This window comes from Podarcis liolepis (assembly GCF_965112155.1).
Source record: "Podarcis liolepis genome assembly, chromosome: 11".
NCBI classification, from domain to species: Eukaryota; Metazoa; Chordata; class Lepidosauria; order Squamata; family Lacertidae; genus Podarcis; species Podarcis liolepis.
Window position 1 is genome coordinate 4,666,031 of NC_139565.1, and position 24,095 is coordinate 4,690,125.

A 24,095-nucleotide genomic window follows, 5' to 3' on the forward strand; every position below is an offset into this window, starting at 1 on the left:
CAAGGGAAATGACACTCAACTCACAATGAAACCAAACAATGTGGAATGGATAATTTGTATTATCAAACAGGTAATTATGAATCTCAGTGGCATGTCTGATTTCAAAGAAAGCAAAAAAGTTTACATGTGGCTAGCAAGAATTATTAGATGAGATTTGGGGGTGGTTCTGCACATCCCATTTAAATACAGCTCTGTCACAAATCTTTGCCTTTAAAAGGCAAATGTTAAAAGATGCCCTTAAATTCCATTCTGTCTATGGACACTATATGGAATAGATCTAAACCATAAAGCACTTCCACTTATTAATCCCCAACAGTAATTAACTATGCCTTAATTATGCCACCTTCTGGAATAATGAAAAAGTGCCATGTAAAATAGTTAAATTTTAAAACCATCACTTTATATCTTGTTTTGACAAACTGAACACATTGCACCAATAAAGACCAGGGTCAGTTTAATAAGCAATTTCTCCACAAAATGGACACACAGCTGATAATTAATTTCCTTCTTTGGAGTTAATAGAGTTAATAAATTGGAAGTGAATGTTCACCAGTAACTCTCGTGTGATTGGTTAACCTTGTAGTATCTTACTACATTCTCCATTTTGTTTTGTGTTTGAGTGACTTGATTGTAATGAGATGTAATGACATCTCCACGAACACTGAAGAAGAGACAGTGTTGGATATCTTTCTCCCTCAACACAATAGAAATGAGGAGTGCTAATGTTTCTGTGTGAATGTATGTGCCAGAAAGAAGTATGGAAGTTGATGTTCTCCCAAAGAAGCAGTAAGGAGAAATCTGCTGGAAGGAGAAAGTGGAAACTTCTCAGAAGGAACTGCATGACCCTCGCTGAGCCGTGTGCAGAAGGCTGAGCGCAAGGACTGAAAGAGAGAAAGAAACAGTTTGTTTGAGTGTTTAAAGGAGAAGCTGTGATCTTCAAGTAAGAAAAAAATAAGCCCGTGCTTGGATAAGCATGTGAATGCAAATACTTTGCATACATTCTTCTTTAGCTATATGTTCTGCAAGTAAACGTTTTTGAATATTTTAACAAGTGGTTGGACATAGTTTTAATTTCAAGAAAAGAATCAGTACTGAACATGATTTGATTTCGTAGCTGCAATTTAGCTACTCTGCCAACAACCCACATCCAAATAAAACAGTGTGTAATCAGCTAACTATTAACCAGCTAAAAATTATTGATTCAAGCCAGAAATTTTATATCAAAGTACAGTTTAAAAATTCACCAACATTTTTCTGTTACACAATTATGGATTGCTGGCTCTGGTTCAAGCATAGGGTTCACTAGGGTATCCAGGATAATTCCTTTCCAGATAACTATGGGTACAATCCTGCCACAATTAGATTCCTTTTAAGTCCCTCTAATTTCAGCACACACTCAATCCTTTGAAATTGATAGGAATAAAATGTGCTTAACTCTTATGAGATTGCACCCTCTGATTTCATCCCATCATTGGATATTAAAAGAATGAAACAAACCTCTGCTAATTGGCTGGTGAACTACATGGTGCACAAAATTAAATGGCTGGTGCACATCATGTGTCACACTTTATACATGGAAATGAATTTTGGAACATTTTGGCAGAAGCTTGTGAAAGTTTGTGCTGGGCATGTGCTGTGATGAAAGATGGCCTGGCCTAGAGGGAAAGGGTGTCGTTGAGGAGTGGAGTCATGAATAATACCAGGATTCTTCTTTTTCCTGGTCTTCAGATTGGGAAACATGTCTTCTTTGGTATGAGATGCACACATTGTTTTACTCAGTTCTGCTATCTTTGCCCAGAGCAAAAAGTAAGTCCTTAATAATTTAGTCTTACAGATAACTCAGAATCATCATATCAGAGCTTTAGCCTTAAACCAAAGCTATTCATGGTCTGAACGTAGCGTCGCAGCTTTAAAATTTATAACCTTGGGAGCAGAAATCCATTTTAAATCTGCCTGCCCCCGCCCCTACCCACACAATATATCTATATCTGTAGATCAGACCATTGGGGCTTAGATTTATCATTTTTCATACTTTCCAAAGACTGTGAAAGATGAAACTAAGCTGCTGTGACTAAGAGCCTGTGAACAGTTCTTGTGATCTCAGTTTCACTGCCAGCCTTCCTAATGCTAAAAGTAAATTACTTCTCATTTGACAGCCAGTCTCAGTCACAGGGCAATCATCATCAGGCAACTTATACGAGCACTGTGCTCCCTGCGTATCTTCTATGCAAAGTTTCCCTGATTGGGTTCTGTCTATGGTCACTGATAAAGCTGAAGCTGCAGAGATCATACAGAAACTTGTTAGCTGAATAGGGCAATACATTATTCTCTGTGCAGCGCCCATAGACCTGGATCCAGAGGTCCCACTGTGTGTGTGTGGAAGGCACTTCTGGTCATGAGGAGTTCCATCTGTAGCTCCACTTACCTTCTGAAAGCTCTGGAGAATCTTGTGCCCAGCTGGAGCTCTTTGAGTGTGGGTGGAAAAGAAGAGAAATCTTGTGCAGCATGATTTTGCAGTACGAAACAGGCAATGTTGCACTTATCAGAGGCACACAGGAAAGTTTTTACTGCTCCTAAGCTGTGCAGCATTTTCAGTTGGAATACATTTCTTTTCTTTTCTTTTGGGCTGGCAATCAGATACGCCCTGCAGCGTCAGACTCCTGTTTGCTTTGTCTCGCTGCCTTTTCAGGCACCAGGTGTGAATGGATTTTGCAGGATCAGGGGTTGGCAATGAACACTGGCAGAACGAGGTCTTGTAAAAAAAAAAAAAGCCGACCAAAGTGCACAGTGCACAGACTTTGTAAGGACTAAGAGGTCAGGAACCAGAGATCAAGCCAAGCTAACCATCCCAACCAAAATGGCAGGGTAATAAACAAGTGAGTTCACAGTGAAATCATCAGTCTGTGAAGAAGAAGAGGCAGGTTTCAATAATTAACAAGTCAAGCAAGGGATCAGGGATAATACACAGAGTAAGTAAGAGAGAAGGCATACATTACAGTGGTACCTCTGGTTACGTACTTAATTCGTTGTGGAGCTCCGTTCTTAACCTGAAACTGTTCTTAACCTGAGGTACCACTTTAGCTAATGGGGCCTCCCACTGCCGCCACACGATTTCTGTTCTCCTCCTGAAGCAAAGTTCTTAACCCGAGGTACTATTTCTGGGTTAGCGGAGTCTGTAACCTGAAGCGTATGTAACTCAACACACATTTTTTAAGCACTTATCCGTAATATCATGGAGCTTTATATGTTATTTTTACTACTATATGCATTTTTATGCACAATTTACCCCAATACATGCATTATTGTATGAGTTTTGGGAACTGCATTGCAAAATTTGAGTGCAAATTTTGAACAATAGCTGCATGGCGAATATGTAGACAAATACCACCTTCTTCTTGGCAGTATGTTCTTCTTAAATGTGTACTGTTAATCTTACCCCAAATAGTATCCTAGCTGCTGACTCTTTGCTTTTCCCTAGCTTCCTGGCAGGTGGATCACTGGGGAGATGGCTGGGAGGTCAGTGGAATGAAAACACCGGTAGGACTGGTTCTGCCAATGCTGATGCACAACATTGGCCTCTTGGTCATCTTGCCCCTGACCCACCTGCTGGGAAGCTAACATAGCAGCTCCACCCCATCTGGTGAGCTGTTCCTGCATAGCTCAGGGGTATGCTTTGGATTCAGACCATTCAATATGCGCCATCTCCAGTACAGTGGTACCTTGGTTTACAACCATAATCCGTTCCGGAGGTCCAGTTGTAAACCAAAACAGGTTGTAACCCAAGGCGCGCTTTCGCCAATGGGGCCTCCAAAAAAGGGGGGGGTTGTAATCCAAAAAAGGGGCGCACACTTCCGGGTTTGACGTGGTTGTAATCCAAAACAGTTGTAATCCAAAATGGTTGCAAACCAAGGTAACACTGTATTTATTACTGCTCTATGTATATGGTGTAGCAAGTGTACCTGCAGTCGCCTATTTTTGGGCTTACAGATGAGCTTCCAAATCAAGGAGGTGACTCAGGCTCAGAAACAAACGTAATCTTCCTATTCTGGTAGAAATCAGCTGTGCAGGACACTGATTGGCTAGCTCTGGTGACAATCACAAATCCATGTTCCTCCCTTCTCTCCAGTCACCTGTCCAAAGTGCTGATTGGCCTGCATCTGTGGCAATCATGAAGTCATTCCTCCTGCACAAAACAATGCTTTAAATATTGTTTTGAAAGTGCTGAATAAGCTTTAAAATAACTGAAGGCCACCTGAAAAAATCTTTAAAAAAACCAAAACCAAAAACCCAAAAGCCTATAGGGAAAGGAAATAAGAAAATGCACACTGATTTCCAGAGGGGTTTATTCCTGTATGCAGCCAAAAGACTCTTAGATAGCAGTGTGGTTAGGAAAGTCTATTGTGAAGAACTTGCAAATAAAGTCAACAGCACTGGTCTCGATAGACCACTAGTTTGACTTAGTAACGTCCACATTAAATCTAAAGGCTCACTATATTGTGATCTGTAGCATACAGAAAAATTCAATAGAAGTCCTAATAGGAAAGACAGCAACTAACGAACCACTACTCCTTCAATGCTTCTTTTTCCTTGCCAACTATGCTCCCTTTTACAGAATATTTGGAGAAATATTCAGGCACTTGCGCCGGTACCCTCCTGAAGATACATTTGCTAATCATATCGAGCACGAGTCCCACAGATGAATAATACCATGCCAAAATATTTCTACAAAGGTATATAAACTTGGAGCAGCTGTTGTTTTTTCCCCCTTCCAGATTAGCTATATTGTTTCTAATTTGCCATTTTTCTTAACGAGCCTGCTGGATGAACTGGAGCAAGATTACAATCACGATCGTTTGCCAGGATTTGAATACTCACTCGAACAGCCTCGTTCTCTTGTATCATATATTTACACCATAGGAAAATCAATTCTGTTTAATCCTGGTGCTGCATTCTAACATTTTCTTCCCAAGACAACTTAAGTAGTTTTATTATACCAATTGCAACCCCACAGGGAACACACACAAAAGTTGCAAATTTAAATGTCTATTATTTTAAGGGGTTGCTGGAAAATTGGCAGTATATAAGCAGACAAGTGAGAGGTGTGAGATGATGATGATCTCACATGACTCCTCCTGGAAATACTGTCTTCTGCAGTCTTTGTTGCCCTCTCCTTGGCTTGTTTGTATTTCTCAACCCACTTGTGATGATTATTGGTTATTAGGTTTTTGTGTTACGGGCAATTTCTTTTACCTAATTCAATAAAATACGATGATGAGAAACAGAAATGCTATAGTGGCTGAAACACACATTTGTAAGCGTATAAAAGCAGCAGTAGGTTGAGCATGTACTTAACTTCAGGTAAACGTGCATAAGATTACAACCTTATTTGTAGTTTCCGTCATCACCCTTTATTGATATGAAGTACAGGTTCCTGGCCTGGGAACTGTTAGCGGGGACAGCCCAAATGCAAGCGGTCCCTCTGCAGGAACACACACCCCACCCCACCACTGGAGAAGCGAGGAGAAGCAGCTGTGATGGCTTTTGGCTTTTAGCAAGGTCCCTCAAGAGATCTTGCTTTCCTGGGTATCAGGATAGCTGTGTGAAGCTTCCAGAGGCCTCTGTGAGGTCTCTCCAGAACCCAGACACCACAACCATGTGACCTGGTAATCATGGCTTCAGCAGAGGCAGCAAGGGCAGCAGCAGAAAGCCATGGGATGGCATCTTCCTATTTCGCCTCCTGTGGAGAAATCGGATGAGCCACCCCTGACTCTACTTCTTATTTCAGTCAAGACAGCACTCTACCACTTAGGAATTGAGAGCCTGAAACTCTTGTGTGACTTTCCAATCAGTACCAAAACAAATCCAATTATTGTTGAGCACCCGCAACGTTGAGAATAGTACAACCATCCTCTCTTTTTGTACACCTGGAAATCATAATTCCAGCTGCTACTCTATTTTTGTTAGTTTTTCATCTTTGTGAGACAATAGTTGGTCTTGGAGCCTTGCACTCAGTTTCCTGCTTGGCAGGGGGGTTGGACTCGATGGCCCTTGTGGTCTCTTCCAACTCTATGATTCTATGATTCTATGATTTCAAAAGAGCAGATGTGCTGATAGACACATCTTGGGCACTATTCAACTCTAACTACTTCTGCTAGCAGAAGCCCTTGCAAAGATTTCTGCTGGTGCCATGAGGCTCCACCCTTCCTTCATTTAAGTTGTTTTTTTTTTTTTTGAAAAAGAAATCCTATGTTGCTCTACCTTAATAATAACCTTCAGAGCTCCACAGGTAGCCTTTTGGATTCAGGTAGGTAGCCATGTTGGTCTGATGCAGTCAAAATAAAAAATTGAAAAATAGTCCAGTAGCACCTTAGAGACGAACTAAGTTTGTTCTAGGTATAAGCTTTCGTGTGCATGCAACTTCTTTCATGCATGCACACGAAAGCTTAATACCTAGAACAAACTTAGTTCATCTCTAAGGTGCTGCTGGACTATTTGGTAATTTTTTATTCAGGTAGCATTTTGGACAGCTTTCCCTTGTAGGAGGCCTCCTCTAAGGGACAGTTCAGAGGCTCTAACACAGATCAAATTGGAGAAGGCACAAAGTGACTCCAAAACAGATCGTATTTTTTTAAGAAACATGCATAGATACAGATTCAAGAAGAATATTGGGGTGTGTGCACACTCCCAGAAAAAAGTAAGCACAGTGGCATCTACATTTTAACCCAGATTATGGTGTCTAGATTGGTTCTCTGCATTCCACCTATGTATTGTAGAATCTGTGGTGTCCTGTGCGGAAAAGGCATGGCACAGGGGCGGATTTAGGGTAGTGTGAGTGGTGCAGTCACACTGGATGCACCGCCAGGAACAGCACCTTCTCAAATTCTGGCAAGCACTTGCCCGCCTTTGAGAAGGAGGTAGGAGGGCTCTAGGACCCTGCCAGAGTTTTGCCTCTCCTTCTCAAAGCCAGGCTTAAGATGGTGCTGTGAGGGCTGGTGAGGGGGTGTCAAATAGCCTTGCAGAGGGTGGCATATTACCAAGGATCACCCCTGCATGGCATTTATGACTGATTATTAAAAGAATATTGGCCAAATCCTAAATTGGTTAATCTGTTCTTAAGGGTAATACAACATATAGGCAAATTCAGAAGAGGCAAATGTGCATTTAAAAGAGCCTGTTCAGATGAGTGCATTGTGAATTGCATAGATTTGCTTTCCTGGAAAGCATCTGTTAGGTCTGCATGAATATTCTCTATTTCTGTTTCTTGCCAGAAATAGCTATTTGATGAGGTAAACACCATTTCCCCAGAATACTTTCATAGTTCATATGGCCAGTCTGAATACACATGGGGGAGGCAGGGAGACTGACCGTATAGCAAGCTTCAATCCCTACATTTGATTTGCCATGTGAACAAACTGTGTACAAATTGTACACGTAGCCATTTCAGTGCAATTTTGGACCTTACGCAGAGCTATAGGGTAGAGTCAATACACACAGCTAACTGAACACACAAAAGGCTGAGGTTTATGGAACTGATTAAATACACTTAAAGTTTGCTTCTCTCCACCCTGCCAATCTACCCAGATTGGTTGTATGAGCAGGAGTTGCAAAAATATTCACCTTTTAAAAAATTCTATCCAGTGTCATTACTTTTTTAATTTCTGTTTTACTCACTTAGATGATCCTACTCAATTAATGACATCACATCAGTATATCAATAACTTCACAGCCTTATAAGGTTTATATATGCAATTGAATTTGGGTGAACATGGATGTCATTGATGGAAACAAAGCCAATTCAGAATTATGACAATTCAGAACAATGGAAATGACCATTTTAAAGGAGTTATTGAAAGAAACATCATAATGGGCATTTCAGCATTGCCAAAAAGAGTGAGCGCTTTTGACTTTGCTGTAGAATAAATGCAGCTCTGTATAACTTCAAACAGCACCAAGAATTAAATAAGAATGACTAAAACTTTAGAACTAAAACTTGGAGGGAGGCTCTGTTCCAGTTTGGGGCACTAACTGTTCCCAAATTTATGATACAGGTGCAGTAGGGAAATTTAACTCTGTTGCATGACCTGAATCTCCCAAGCAGAAATTTTAGTGCAATTCTGATCAAGAAGAGTTCAGATAGTGTGTAGATGGATGGATGAATGGATGGATGGATAAATATGAACAAGACCAATTAAAAAATGTAAAAGACTTAGACAGGTTAAGCTTCAATCCTATGATCCTGGGGGGGGGGTCTCCAAGGGGAGGGGGTATCACAAGATTCTGCAGATTTCCTCCTCTGCCTGTGGAGATGGAGAAGTAGAAGGTCCAACCACAAAGGCCTCCTCATTACAACTGTGGAAACATCTGTGACTGTCCATCCTTCATCACTGGTGCTCCAAGGCCAGAGATATGTTTGCTCAAACAGGCAATGCCACCATATATGAACATGGTGTTTCGTATATTTCACCATATATGAAAATGTGTTTTCATTTGATCACATCTCCAGCAGGACTTTTTAAAATCAGGGCTGATCTTTTAACAGGGGACCTTAGCACTTCTTAGGGGCATGATACATAGGTAAAATATGTAGGCTATTTTATTTTTTCCACACTGGGCTGTTGAGATGGGATTGTGTGCTTGGAATCAAGTTTCTGTTTGAAATGGGCTCATGGACCAGCTACTCATTGAGCTTCAGAAATCAATATATAGTGTGATTACAGTTAGAGTTTGTATTTGACATCTTTGTATAGAAATTTACCATTGCAACCTATCCACACATCTGTGCTATTATATTTGGGATGTTTGCTTTCATTTTGAGTATTTTGAGTTGCTGGTGCCCTTTCTTCATTTTATTTTCCCCTGCCCTAGGGGGAAAAAACCCACCTTGACTACTAGTACAAGCTGAACTTATTTAGTGTGTCTCCAACTTCTGTTGAATTTATTTAAATATTTAAACACCACACGTCCATAACAATGCACCAAGGAAGTAGGTAGCATACAAAATACTGGTTGATGAAAAGGAATGCACAGTGCAAAGGCCTGTCTGAATAACACAGTTTTTAGGAGATGTCTAAAAAGACGGCAGGAATGATTCCTGCCAAATCTCTGCTGGTAGGCAGTTCCACAGGGCAGGTCCTGCCACATTAAAAGCTTGGTTGCTAGTAAAGGCAAATCAAAGTTCAGGGGCATGAGGAACCACCAGAAGTGTCCTGCCAGAGGATCTCACTGATCAAGTAGGACCATGAGGAATCAGATGGCCCTTAAGATAATTTTGGCCCAAGTTGTTTAGGGCTTTGTGAATTAACACAATAACCTTGAACCTGAGCCAGCAGCAAATTGACAACCAGTGCAGTTCTTTCAACAAAGGAATGTCATGTTGCCAACAACCAGCTCTGTGCATTCTGAGCTAGTTGCAGCTTCTGGACCAGATATAAGGGCAGCCCTACATAAAGTGTATTCTAGCTATCAAGTAATCTGGCTTTTTCATGCTATTGTCAGCCCCTCTTAATGTGGATTAGCCATAAGAACACACTAGGTTGAATCTAGAGGGACTTCCATCAAAGCTCCTGCATCAAAGGAAAGTCCTTCGGATCCAGCTTGCTCTAAAACAAATTTATTAATGATGGTGTATATTAATAAGGATGCACGGTATAGTGAATAGCTGTAATCTGTTGAATGTAGCTATTCATATACGAATGCTACATTCTAGACAATTTTTTATAAATTTCTAAGAACTTGGAAATGCATTGATGAATGTTGACAGTCACCTAAATATGATTGCCGTTTGTCAGCATTCACTGTTGTATGTCTGAGAAATGGAGAAATAGATATATGTTTTCTGACATTCAAAAAATTCCTTTGAGAGTGTCAGCATTCATATGAATGTCAACACTCGCCAAACTGTGGACATTCACTGAAATGTATTTATCATATGCAGGGTTTATAACATCTCAATGACTTTGCAGTCAAAAGAAACCATGCAAATGTAGGCCAAATGCTGTTTACTTTCTAGTATGTCTCATTGAATTAAGATGCACCTATTCACGTGAAAAAGAGAGAAAGCATGCATAAAACTGCAAACTAAATTATTTGAATCCATAACAATAATTCATAATTTAGAACAGTGTACAACATATGACAATAATTCTGATGGTAAAGATGAGGGGTATAGGAACAGGTTCTTCCCTGCCTTATTTCTGTTTCATTTTAAATAAAATAAGTTGAGTTCTCAAATACCTGTACTTTTTTAATAAGCTGTAGACCTGCACCAGTGTAAGAAACCCTTTCTAAATGTTTTGGCAAATGATTAGTTTTTTAATCTCCAAATTCACCAATCCTTTGAAAAAAAAATCAATAAAATAAGAAATTCTTCCAAGAACAGTTTCCAACTGAAACTTCCCTTCCTTGCTTTTTTAAAAAATATATTTTTAAAAAGCCCTTGGAATGTATTTTATCATCTGTCAGTTTTGCCCTATGATATGTCCTCTTAAATTGGATCTGTAAGCCCTTCATAAAGTTTAATAAATCTTCAGCATTTCACCCTAAGGAAATTATATTAAAAACCTTCAAATGTGAAGTTGGGCCCGCAGACACACAGCGCTGGGAATTATATCACCATAATCAGCTTGTAATGAAAGCCTCTGTCGCTGTTCTCTCCCAATCATAGTCTGCCTGTCTTTATGGGGGGGGGGAAGAGGGGGGTGTCTGGGTTCATCTGCAAGCTTTAATTGGAAGATGTCTTCATTTCATTCCAGCCTACTGGGATAATAACTCAGCCCTGTGTTTAAACACAGGCCCTTGCTGCTGATATTTTTTCATTTAGTAAAGCATGTCTCTTTAAATGATTTAGCAAATCATCAAGAATGCCAAGCCTCTGTGATTGGCAGCTGATTGCTAGTGCACCATTTGCATGACATTTGTTCTTCAGCTAAGAAAGCTGCAGCAGGTAAACAAGCAGGGCCTGTACTGACTCCCTCGGAGTCCCTTCCTGTTTATTTTCTCATAATCAAATGACATTTATGGAGAGGCAAATGCAGCTGCACATATATGGAGGGGGAAAATGTAATCAGGCTAAACATGATGACTTCATTCAGGTGATATTTTGATTAGAGAAAGGACATTTTTTATGACATAGGATTTCTTCCCAGGAAAATCAGTCAAATTTCATATTATAATCTCTAGCTTTTTTAATATAAAGGTTGGATTCCAACAATAGGCTGCTGGTTGATGGCACCATGGGGATTTGATTACAATATGTAGGAGCAAGCAATAAGGTGTCTCCTTGCTTCTTAATAATAAAGAGGGACTTTGGAACAAGAGAAGGTGCTACAGGCTGTTTCATTACATCTCTGTAGGTTTCCATAAACGAAACTTCAAAAAGGAAGGGTGCTATGAAGTTTAGATATTGTTAGATGTATATACCAGCTTATCAACTATTTTGGACAAGAACAAAGTATTTTGGGCAATGAGCAAATAACCTATATGGGACAATGAACAGGTCTTTTGTATAATGGAATACTTTTGCAACACGGGTGAGAAAATTTCAGATGTTATTGGACTCCATCATAGTCAAGGATGATGGGATTTGTAGTCCAGAACCATCTGGAGTGCCACCAGTTCCTCAGCCCCGTTATGCAACAACCAGTATTGACATTTTTTGTAGCAATGTCCTGCCCCTGGCACTTTCTCTGAAAAAAACCCTCTTTTTTAAGTGACAGTAATGACCAGGTGATGCTTTACTGAGGTTGGCAATTTTAAGATGGTGACAACACACAGTCATGCCTTCTTACAAGAGTACATGTTATTCCTGAAAAATCCACTCTGAAAGATACCTAAAATACACATTTGTGGCCTTGTGCTAATCTTCCCAGAATGGGGTTTCTCATGGAGATATTAACACACCTAGTACATATCTATCACGATGTGGATAGATGCCATTTTATAGTGGGCAAAGATTCAAGTATTCATGATTTCAAATAGGCAGAGCAGAGCAGTTGATCAGATCAAAATATTGCTTTTAGCCTTGTGACATTTTGGCCATAGGTATCAGCTCCCATTGGACCTATTCCATGTGAGTCATTAGATTACAGTGAACCCAATCCAATTCAGGTATATGAGGTACAGCATTTGTACCTTCTTTATTATTAGAATGTCCTTGGGAGAAAATTGCTTGTGTAGCCTTTGACAGATTTGCTTTTGGACACACTCATTCATGGAACAATTGGGTTTCATGCAAGCAAAGAATAAGAGAAGCACCTTATATTCATTTGTAGTACATCTAGAGGAGCCAGTGGAATGATTCAAGAAACTGCTAATCCTGAGATCCATGAAGAAAGGTGTGGAAGATGATTCAAGGTGGACACCATCTTGAACTGCATGGAATTTGTTCAGAGAAGCAAGATTGATACACCATCTTCTAACTAATTGTGACAAGCTAGCAGATGAGCCATATAATAAATACAGGGAGCTTTGCCTTGTGCTCGTTCCCAACGTGAGGAGGCAACCCAGCCCACTTTGCCTCCTCTTCTCCCTCCTTTTGCAGCTGTACCACCCACTATCCCTCTACCTTGTGGGCTTTGACTTGTCACCTTTTATGGGCCTGAGTAGGAATTTGGGAGGAGTCCCTGGTTGGCACTTGGGACTCCCTTTTTATCTGCTTACTTCACACTACAGGAGATCATAGTATTGATTTGGTCCTTTTGACATTCGTTGCAGGCAGGGAAGGGAAGGCTGATCAAAGATCATTCCAACAGGTTGCTGCAATCTTTGGACGCAGCCCTATTTGCTCTCCCTAGGCTGCAGGTGTACATCGAAGAAAAGCATAGAGAAGAGAGTTCTCCTACCTTTTGCCGTGGTCCACACAGTGGGATGTTTATGCTGACAACTGAAAAGGTGCCGATGAGTCTTTCTCTGCCTCTTAATATCAGCGTTCTTGGCATTCCTGTTCTGTGGCTGATATTTTAACTTGCTTTAATTGAGCTGCTTTTATTATAATGTTTTGTTCTTGTTTTATTTGTTTGAAAACTGCCTTTGTAGTTCCTTTCTGAAATGAAAGACATTGTGTGCATTCTTTTAATTAATTAATATTTGATATAATTAATCAAATAATGGGTCAGGTCATTCATTGGAAACTCCAGTTTTGCGCACTCCTTCCAAAATGGAGCAGGGATGGCTTTTTCAGCTGCTTATTTTGAGTCAATGCATGCTGTTCAGTGCTTGCCCAAACAGGTGGAAATTGGCATTCCAGTAAAGCCTATAACTTATCCCAGTGGAGGTGAAAACATTTCCAGGTTCCTGAGGCCTTGTAGTTGGGCAATAAATATTAGTTTAACATCCTAACATTGAGAAGAAATTGGTATGAACACTAAAAGCTTTTTAATAGAACCGACTTTCATTCCACATCTGAACAACTCTGAACTGGTACCAATAATGTGGATTTGGCTTTCTGTTCAGATTTTTTTGTTTTTGCTAAAATGTTAGCCTAGTCTAAACATAAGCTCCACAGAGCTTTTCACATCCTTAGCATTCACATACCTCTAAAATGAGAATATCTGGATTCTGCTCCAGGGGGCAAACTTACATCTTTGCAGGACTGAATAGTTCTGCGATTGCAACAAACTTTAATTTTGACAAACAGCCAAATGACATTTAAAGTTGTTGTTTTTTTCTTCGGTGGGAAGTAACATTTCCTCAAAGAAGAAAAAGAAAAGGGTTCTGAGCAAGTGAATGGTGAAGATGCTGACCCACAGAAAATCTGCTCAGGGAACCAAAGGTCTGCTTCAAAATAAGGCTTCAGCTTGGTTTGTCTTCGACACTTAACACCATCTTGCCTGATGCCTTGCTTGTTGTTGTTTGAATTGCTAGGCTGGGGATTCAAATGGAATTGACTCGCTCTAGTTTGTCAGGAATTTAGGCGCTGTAAACCAGTGTCTCTTTGCTAGGGTAATTTCCCAGGCATAGGCAGAATACCATAGTCAGTGGCAGAGTCCGGGCAAAAGTTGGCAAAATGTCCTGGAAAAATCAGGACGTATGGCAAGCCATGTTCTTTTTGCCAACTTCCCTAAAAATAGCTCAAAAACAGTGTGGGGTTTTTTTGCGGTTTTGAAATATGACAACTCTATGTTTGGCAAGTGTGCTTAAATGTGCCTATCCCACACCATCAGTCAGTGTGAGTGGGTGTTTAACATTACAGACCTTTTGTACATGCAGCTTCAGAGTAGTTCCCTTTCACCTCCTCACCTGCTAAACACTAGCCCTCTTCAGGCAAAATGAAAGAGGTTCTCCTTGCACAGACAGGTTAGTCCTGCCTCTTAGGTGCACAGTTTTATAGCGAAGGGCGGAAGCAGGACTTTTTTCAGGAGTGATGACTTCATATTTTGGAGGGCCAGGGTGGTTGATGGAACCTTCCTTCTTCTTGGAAGTGAATGAGGTGCTAAAGAGGTTTCCAAGTTTTTTTCTGACAGTTTAGCATAGAGGAAGTCAAGAGAATGAGCAAAATAATCAAGCAGAGGATGGATGCTTCTCTCCTGATCATTGATGTATTCCCACATTATACTAGCAGTTTAAATGGTAACACTTCTTTGCAGGGCTGTTTGCATTTCTAATTATCAGAGCCCAGTTGCATTTCAAGCCATTTAAGGCATTTTATTAAAACTCAATGTGTTTTACAAGTTAAGCCTATGCAGCGAGAAGGGATGATGGAGAAATTTATTCAGTTTACATTTTAACGTGAATCTACCTGATTCATATTTTCCAAATCAAAACAGGAACCCAAGCCACAACTATTCTTTGAAATGTACATTAAAAAAGATATTGCAATGTAGTTCTTCAACAACAACAAAAAAGATGTACCAAAAATTATATAGTGTTTTAATATTCAGGTAACACACACTGTATGTGAGGGTTCATTTCTGGGGGTCCATGAGTAAACATAAGAATGCAGAAAACCAGGCACCCCCATAACTGACCCCTCTGCATGGTGGAGGGCTGCCCGCCCAGCGTTGGGAAGGTTGCATGACGATGCTGGGATGCTGCCAGAGCCCTTGTACTTCCTTTCCAAAGTCGGGTATCCCCACGATCACAGCTTTGCATGGGTGGACGGGGGAATGAATAAATAGAGGGTGGGCTTCCATTTATTTACGGTATTTCCTCCCCACCCACGCAAAGCTGAGATTGCGTAAGTAAAATACGTGTAAGATGCAAGTTACCTGCGGTTGTGAAGCATATAATGGTGGAAGTGTTCACAAAAATGTGTATATCGGAGAAAATTCCATACACTATTGTATAGTATTAGGGGAAATTGCTTGCAAAAAAATGTTATTTTGGTAGAAGTTCACCCCAAAATGCATACAAATGTTAATCAATATTTTTTTAAAAAAACAACAACTTGATGTGGAATTGTGGAGAACTAAACCTAAGACTAAAAAGTTAAGAAACTAAGAGGAACTGAAACTGACCCTACTGAATGCAATGGACCTTATTCTTGGGAAACTACTGGTATGTACAGGATAGCAGTGGTACTGATCCTACTGAGCCTAATAAACTGGGTATTAGACAATGCACTGCTGATCTTCAATCTCTGTGTGTGTTTATATGTAGTAGTGGGTCAACACAGCTACTTGCATTTTGGGATTCTCCTTGGGGGACTGCCATGACAAGCTCCTGCACGTGAAAGGTGAGCACCACACCCCTGCGGGGGCATCCACTGAGCACGTTCCCTGGGTGCTGCTCAGCTTGCAGTGGGCCTACGCAGGTAGCATGTGCAGAGGGCTCTCTCCATGGGGACAAAAGCCCTAGCAACCAAGGTTCACACTTCATGCATTCATGGCTACTGGCTACATGTGCACCCATCTCATTTGGCAGCCACTGGGGTGAAATGCTGCCTGGTTCTTAATGCAGGCAGGCATTATGAGCTGGACAAACTCATATTCAGGAAGTGTTTAACTTCAGTGACATCAGAAATTATTTTAAAAACTGCCTTCTAGTTGTGGGGAAGGTATTAACCTCATGAGAAATATTTTTCCAGCTACCCTTCTGGCTCATATATGTGGTATTTTGTTCATTTAGTTTTGAGGGTATCCTAGTAGGCATAAAGGCTGGAACTTGTTTTGGTGGTGGGTTGTTGCTGCTGTTGCTGCTGCTGTTTTTTGTGTTGTTTTTTTTTGTTTTGTTTTTTTAAAGAAACACAGACAAAAGGGAAGTTAAATTCCATGCCATCCAGAAGTCTGCTCTTTTATTTGCCCTTCTGTTGAATCACACAGCATATGCTTTGTTTGCCATAATGGTCTGTTTTTGATTTTGATTTTTTTTTTTAATGGTTATTGCTGCTTACTTTTTCCTTGGCTTGAAGGGCACACGATCTTCACATCATTTGCTGGCTTGATGTAATACAAAGGCCTCATGCTGCTCAATAAACTTCAAGCTGCAGTGAAAGAGACATGTAAAAGGGATTGTAGCAGGATGCCCTATTGATGATCCCAATGTCAGTGAAGGTTGGCTCTGAAGTAGAGCATCAGCATTATTTTATATTGATGAAAATATGAACTAAAATGTTGCCGCTGGAGAGACACTGGCCTGCAAATCCTGCTTTGGTATTGCCTTTAATTATCTAGAGATCCAAATGCTAACAAAATAAAGGGTATTGTCCTATTTAGGTAACCTGTTGTCAATTGAGGGTCCAGTTTATTGACATTTTCCGCACACATTACTCCTCTCTTCTTGCTTCTGTGATGGAAAAGAGGTCGTAAGGGTTGCTGTGCAAGCATCCCTTCCTCACAGCAGGAATGTCAAACTCCTACACATTACTTCTGTTTTCCTCCAATGTATTTAACGTGTGCTGATACACCACCAAAATGACATCTCCACCTCCCCTGCAGCCTTGCAAAGGCTCTCGCTGAGACAATAGATGAAGTCTTGCTTATTCCTATTGGAGTAATTATAGTATGTATGGTTTTGTTATCCTGGGCATCAAAGGCACACAGTGAAAGCAGCAACTGCATTTAATTCTCTGCTGGTGGGGTGGGGGTGGGTATTGCTTTCTCGCTCTCCAAGACACCACAGTGGAGTTCTTTAAAATTGCAGAGTCACACACTTCTTGCTGGTGCAGCCATGTTCCATGAGGTACTTGCAGAGCCAGAAAAATGACATTGGTGACCGTGACTGCAAAAAACACAATGAAGCATTTTCAGCGCTCAGTTCTTACCCAGCCAGTGTAAAGAGGTCTCCTTCTATCAATTTATACTATTTTATGAATATACACATGCAAGTGATCTGTAATAATTTGTGGTGGGTGGAAGACAAAGCAGATGGAGAGAAGAGACTTTCTGTTGCCATCTCTACCTACTCAGACAAATTATAGGTCCCTTCCGATGATTTTCTACACTGAAACATCACCTGTGGAGGCCGAGCAATGAACTGTTGCTACTCCATGAGCTTCAGGGAGCCCCAGCTGATGAAACATCTTGGCCCAGTCAATAGTGGACCTTAGGATCTCAAATTTCAGCAGTGTCCTGTGCAAAGCCAAAATTCAGTTTGCCCAACTTCTCACCTTCCGTTCTACATCATAGTTGCAGTGCCCCTGAGGCTCTTCACTCAGTGCAACCAAACCAGCCCTGCTCCCCTAAATCTGCCTTTGGCCCAGCTGACAAAGTGCTAGGGCAAGTTAGGCAGACATGAATTTGGGAACAGGGGGATGAGACCAGGGCACACCACTCTTTATATCCTTTCTGTCAGGGAACTGCCATCAGAGGCAAGAGGAGAGAGTACTGCGGAGGGGAGGCTCCAAGACTCTTCCAGTGAAATCAGCGGAGAGAGCACAGGACCTCCGCTTGGCACGCCCACGCTGCGCAGAAAGCTTCCGCGCAGAGAATCTAGGAGGAGACTTGGAGTCAAGGAATTTTTATGTTGGAGGAAGTTTAGGAAACACCCACTCACGGATTCTGCCAGTGACTGAGACAGTTGCGTTGTAAGGGCTGTCAAACCAGGGAAAGGTTTAGCTATACAACCAGCTTGGAGCAGTTTGCAGTTTACGCACAAGCAACCCATTACACTTTCCTTGACTTAAGGCAAACCCAAATTATCAGTAAAGTAATTTAAACTACCAAAATAAATAAATAAATGTGCAGGTAGAATGCTAATGGGAGTGTGGGCAGTATAGAAATAAAATTAATGTAATAATAATAATTAATAATAATAATAATGATGATGATGATGATGATGATGATGTAATTTCTGTACAGTGCTGAGGACACCATAAATGCCAAGCAATAGTGGCTAGAGCAGAAGTAATAATGCACTAGACAAATGTTCCAGGTTGCAAGTTCAACGCTGACTCATGCTTCTGTACATTAGTTGATGCTTTCCCTTCCAACTATTTTCAGATCATGATAGAACTTTGTCACCTTCAGCACTTTGTACAATGGGTCATCCTGATTTCTCCGCAGTTCAGGTCCAGAGGCATTGTGGATTAAATCCAAGCCCAGAATATGTGTGACTGTAGATTTGGTGCTTCTTTTTAAAAAAGAAGCCAGTCAAGTAGGGTTTCTTTCTCAGCTTTTTGAGTCAGAAATTTTTCTTGAATCTGCATTAATCAGGGCAGGTGATGCTCTTCAGTAATCAGGAGAACATGTTGGATTCCTATCAGGGAGAAAAGATTTTTTTGTGGTTGAAGCACTTCCCACTATAACCAGAGTTGCTCTACCTGGCAGTGATCATTTAAAAGTCCTCTGTCTTCTTTGTATTAGTTATGAGTCAGAAATTCATTTTCGTTGCATAGAAGAGATATTTGGTTGTGTTGTCTTGGTGGACCTTTTCGAAAAATGTACTCCTTGTTGTTCCTTTATGTTACATTTGTGCCCAAATCAAACTTTTATTTTGGGGTGGTGGTGCTGGAATGGGGCTTGGGCTTATTGGTTGTTGATGTTTCTTCATATACAATGAACCCACTTTGCAGCTCCAGAGGTAATATAAGAATCATACGGTTTAAAAGCCACTGAGGATGCAATCCTTTACACCACTGGTTTTCAACCAGAGTGCTGTGGCACCCTGGGGTGCCTTGGATGATGGTTAGGGGTGCGGCGGGCAACCCTGGCCTCTGTCCCTCTCTCCTTCCCTTCTTCCTCCTCCCCAAGGCTTGCACAGCTGTTTGTTGCAGCAGCCCTGGCTACGAGCAGGCGAATGGTACCTTGACCAGGGGGTGCTGGTTGCCAGGATCTTGAGGCAGCCTCGGCATAGGCAAGCGAGTGGGTGAGGGAGGCTGGGCAGACAGGCACTGCTCAGGCCTTTCTTGGGTTTGCTGTGTGCAAGGCCTGCCTGGGAGCTGAGTGCCCGGTGCGGAAGGAGAGCATCTCTACCATGCACGCCTGGCAGCGCCCATTACTGCCACTGCTGCCTCCCAAGGAAAGGCTCTGGTCTCAAGTTCACCTTTGGTCAGTCTCTGTTTGGCCACTTATGCTGGGGGCATCCTCTTCCCAGGCCCCAGTGGGGCAGTGTGAGGGGGAGTAGCAGTGGCTGCCCAGAGGACTCCCAAGGAGAGGGGAGAGGAGGCTAAGCCTCCATGAGGGTGTTTGAAAAGGGGTGAGAGCCTGCCAGCTCTGCAGGCAAGGGGTGGCATAATTGGGCTCCTGAGCCCCACAGGCATGCCGCAGAAAGAATTGGTCAAGGGAGCTGTGGACTCAACCAAGTTGAAAACTTTACATACTTCCTGAATCCAAGCCTTATGGCACTTACTTCCAAGCAGACATGCATAAGCTTACACCAGGGGTCAGCAACCTAAGGCCCATGGGCCAAAAGCGGCCCACGGAGGTCATTTGACCAGTCCATAAGCTGCCCCCGAACCAAGCGGCCTGCTTGCGCGCTGTGCTAAACTGGTGCGGCATGGGGACTCGCTTCCGTGGTGCTGAAAATCGCATGCGCAGATGTCGAAAATTGCATCTGTGCAGACACGGATGCCGAAAATCACAGGTGCGCGATCTCCGTGGGATCGATCCAGCCCAGGCAAGATAAACCTTGCTGACCCCTGGCTTACACTGTTGATGTTCTCCTGCAGCTTTGCTGGAGAGCAAAGATTAGAAGTGAATGCAATTTTCTATTCAGTCAGAGCTGGCTCCTAGGTAGAGTACTGGAATACCTGAACTGACTGAATCAGAGGAGTGACTTGCTAGGTGGGGCAGAACTGCTGCACTAGCTTCCCAGAAGGTGGGTTGCTCACCAGGAGTAGGTAAGGGCAAAGTGACAGGGAGGATGATGAAGTGCTGGATTGCCTCTGCAGTGCGTATGCACCATAACCACCTCCCTGCTGCCTTGCTCCTCTTCCTCCCAGTAACACCAGCAGCACACCTGCCAGGAAGTTAGTATAGTGGCTTCTCCTCACCTGTTGAAATGTTTCAGGACTCATAGAATCGATGCAGACATAACTGCTCTGTGATTAGACCATTTAGGGTGACCAGATGCAAGTGGTTTTGAATGGCTATTCCAGCCAGACAAAAGAGTGCAGGACTCCCACATATTTAATAGTTGTGGAGAACAGGAAATTTCAGCAGGTGATTGTTTTACAGAATGAACTTGCCTGTGCAGGAAGAACAGTGTCTCAGATCCTGCTCACTGGACTACCACTTGTTGGATTAAGGGGTGCTAGGAAGATCCATTTCTCTATGGTGGCCAGGAGAGCCAACTTGGGCCCCAAGTTATGGATGCCCAGTGTGTATGGCATCATGACGTCATGTTGCAGTGTGACATCATGCTGTCACACGGACCCCACAGCCTCAGAACTTGACTTCCAGTGGCAAGACTTTGGAAAACACCCCGCAAGACCTGGCTGAGAGGGCAGTTGTGTCATCTGGGCAACCCTGGACCTCAATACACGCTGCCCAGGCTTTTGCCTGGGAGGTCACGTAGGTGCTGCTAACACAGCAGTTTAACTTCACCCCTGGAGGTGCACGATGAAACTACTGGGGGGTACAGACCAGTTCCGTGTTAACTCCTAAATTTCTTAGGAGAAAGGTGGGATTAAAATGCCATAAAAGGCAGTTGCAGACTGCAGAGCTGGATGGTGATCTGTTGAGATCAATGACACTTGACCTTACCTAAGGATGTGGGGATGAAAGTTTTCAAACCACAGTTTGCAGAAGATAATACCTGTTTAGCATTTATCTTGACCATGAACTCATTAGTCAGGGAGTACAATGTATCTTCTCTCAACAATAACATGTTTTCTGACAGCATACTGAAGTGTATCATTGAAAGATAATCACTCTCCCTCAAGATGAGATAAATGGCTCTATATTGTCCATAATTACAAAAACAATTTTATTTCATGGAATGTTTATTTCATGCAAACTGGAATGGTACTTTTCCTGGGATAACCATTTGAATTAAATTTATTACATTAGCAAGATGCTTGACAACATTTACACTCAGGTACCTGTAAGGGCAGTGACTTTTCCACCATTTCCTATTGATGTATGGTTAACCCTTTCTGTTTCAAACACAAAAGAAATAAACTTTGATTCCTCTCTCTCATTTGCTCAGTCTGTCTTTACACCTGGGATGAGGAAACTGTGCCTCTCTAAATATTGTTGGACAACAACCACCAACATTCCTGCCCATTGGACATGTTGGCCAGGATTGGTGAAAGTAGAGTCCAGCAGCACCTGGAAATCCACAGATTAGCCTCTACAATACTGCAAAAATCCAGGATTTCCTTTCTGTTCCCTTGGCAAAAACTCTGCCCCAGGCCATGTTCGTTTCTCCCTAGATCATGCAGTCTTTTCCTTTCCGGCATTCTTGTGTCCCACCTTCATCTCCTCATGTCTATCCCCAGGCCTCTGTTACCAAAATCATTCACTTCTCACCTCGTATAAATTGGCAGGAGCAGCCAATCAGGCTTCTGGAAGAGGTGAATCCACAACCTGATTGGCCTATAGGAGCAGCCCAGAATTAGCCAATCATGCGGGGCCCATTGTGTAAATAATGTATATATAGTTAGACGTTTTGGGAAAAGTTTCATTCATTGCTACTATGAGCTGAATAAAGAACATGAAATTCAAACTCAACACCGAATATATTTCAATTATGAATTTCATGGAACTGAAATGGTACCAAACAAAGGCTAAGATCACTGAGCACAGCACTCCAAGTGCAAGGAACATCCCTTCAAATTAGCAATAATTTTATGTAAATGCATGCCTAATGCCTGACATATTGATTTGGATCTCAAGAACCAAAGTGAAAAGAATTGGATTTGCCATCACTGTTAACACTAAAAATTTAGACACAGTCCAGCTAAGCACTTCAGTGAAAGACGTGTAAACAGGCATGTGGCTTCTTGTTCTTTTCTTTTTCTTTTTCTTGTATATCTTTATTGTTTTAAAATAGATACATTTATGCCAGGAAAGCAAACAAACCAACAAACAAACATACAATCAAATAAACTATAAATTGATAAACAGACAGTAGCAATATATGAAACAACACAATTCTTATAACTAACATCCTGTGTATTCCCAATGATGTGAATGATTGTAAAACTTGTAAAACAAGAAATTAAAAATGACTTCCTATTAGTCTCGCTGTACTTTATCTGTTGATTATCTTATACTGCACAGTTACATATTTCTTATATAGTTTCTGTTAACTTCCCTACAAACTTATATTTATATAATGCAAGGTTCAGTCATTCTGCCAAGAAGTTTCCTTTTATACCGTAATTTTTTAAGTATTCCTTAAAAATTCTCCAGTCCTTATAGACTATTTGTTTTGTTTGGCCTCTTAGCCTTCCTCTCGTCTTTGGCATCTCTGCAGGTGGCATGTGGCTTATTTTCCTTGTAACTGATTGGACCTTAAAATGGCAAGCATGCAGCTGAATTGCATCTTTATCGAGCACTAATGGAGCAGCAGGCACAATTATGTAAGCACAATTATGAACGTGGAAATTTTCATTTTTTGAAACCTGTAAGTTGGAGTTCAGTTGTGTATGCCCTCAGTGTGCTTCTAGTAAAGAAGGAAAACAACGTCAACAGAGAGCAATCTTAACATTGTCTCAAGTTTCCTTTTTACCTCCCTCGCCCCTCAGTTCATGGCTGCTCTTCTGTGTGCATCAAGTTTATGATAATTGCTGAGTATGCTGGCCCAGCAGGACCCAGATTAACTAGAAAAGGACATGTGGTTTAATTCACATTTTAATGCAAACCTACCTAGTTCACACTTCTCAAAGTAGTGCACAAAGTAAAAAACAGCTATCCTTCAAATTCTCCCTTCTCCAAACTTTGCAATGTCATTTTCCAAATAATGCATTCAAAAAACATATCTATTAGAGGAAAGAGTGCAGAAAAAGGGTATATATTGGTGAAAGTTTACATACAAATATATTACTGGACATTGCTTGCAAAAATGTGTGTATGAGGGGAAATGCATATAAAAACATGTACTTCTAGGAGAAATGTATACTAAGGCGCTGACACATTTTCATGAAGACTTAAAAAGAAAAATCTGGTGTGGAAATGTAGAAACTTCCTTTAAGATTATGGGGGGGTGGGGTGGAGATAGGGAAACAATTTAGGAACCAAGATTGATAGGCTTGTCCAGGCTTCCTCAACCTCGGCCCTCCAGATGTTTTGAGACTACAATTCCCATCATTCCTGACCACTGGTCCTGCTAGCTAGGGATCATGGGAGTTGTAGGCCAAAATATCTGGAGGGCTGAGGTGGAGGAAGCCTGGGCTTGTCCATTCCTACACTGAACTGAGTCCTTCCTGGTCCTTATCTGCAGATGTCAGAGACTGAGTCTAGGATGTTCTGCATACAAAGAATATGCTTTATCACTGAGCACCAGCCGGTCCACATCAAGGTTTCTGCACAATCCAGCTGGAGGATGAAAACAGCCAACTGGAAACTGGCTTCTGCATGCAGAACAAGTTCTTAGGATCATGACTTCTTCTTATTTTAAAGCAGTGACATGCTTTTAAAAGCAAGCCCTTTTCTATATAAAAAAAACCAGGGCAAGATTGCCCCATGCTTATTTCACTCCAGCTTTTATTTAAATTTTTTATTGCATTACCGCTCTAAAGAAACTGCTGTTCGTTGAAGCGATGAAGAGGAGGAGAA

The 24,095-nt window shown here is 41.5% G+C and overlaps 2 long non-coding RNA genes across 2 annotated transcripts in view; both read right to left on the reverse strand.

The window, feature by feature from the left end:
• Nucleotides 1-2,474, reverse strand: part of LOC310688542 — a 30,582-nt gene extending 28,108 nt beyond the window's left edge. Inside the window, exon 1 of the long non-coding RNA XR_014517023.1 lies at nucleotides 2,426-2,474. This is a non-coding gene — a long non-coding RNA (uncharacterized lncRNA). The remainder of the gene's footprint in view (nucleotides 1-2,425) is intronic.
• The window catches only part of LOC310688515, a 699,093-nt gene that overhangs the window by 145,839 nt on the left and 529,159 nt on the right, over nucleotides 1-24,095 (reverse strand). The gene's annotated exons all lie outside the window — the stretch shown is intronic.